The sequence below is a fragment of the Bison bison genome, unplaced genomic scaffold, assembly GCF_000754665.1.
Source record: "Bison bison bison isolate TAMUID 2011002044 unplaced genomic scaffold, Bison_UMD1.0 scf7180017864433, whole genome shotgun sequence".
NCBI classification, from domain to species: Eukaryota; Metazoa; Chordata; class Mammalia; order Artiodactyla; family Bovidae; genus Bison; species Bison bison.
Window position 1 is genome coordinate 8,003 of NW_011494997.1, and position 446 is coordinate 8,448.

The window sequence follows — 446 nt, forward strand, 5'->3', positions numbered from 1 at the left end:
TGATTACATGCATTATTAATTTGAAAAATGTGATACTAGTAGTAAATTCCTTTTTCTTATGTGATTTCTTAGGGAACAAGTTCGATTTAATGGCTTTGGGATTTTTCTCTTCATTATTTATCCTGGAGCATTTGTTGATCTGTTCACCACTCATTTGCAACTTATATCACCAGTCCAACAGCTAAGGATATTTTGTGCAGGTAAAAGATTTAAATTTCTTTATATATCTGTGTGATTAGTGGTTTTATGGAAAGTACTCACATCACAAATGTGGTTGATAAACTCAGATTATAAGACTTTAAGTTCAAAGTAGTAGAGCAAAATAATTTACATTGCAGTTTTTTACCCCATTTTTTAACATGAGTTATTTTTAAAAGATTAAAAGTAAAATGAGCAGAACATACCATGAAAATATGGATAAAGCATTGAAGTAGACATGTTCAGTT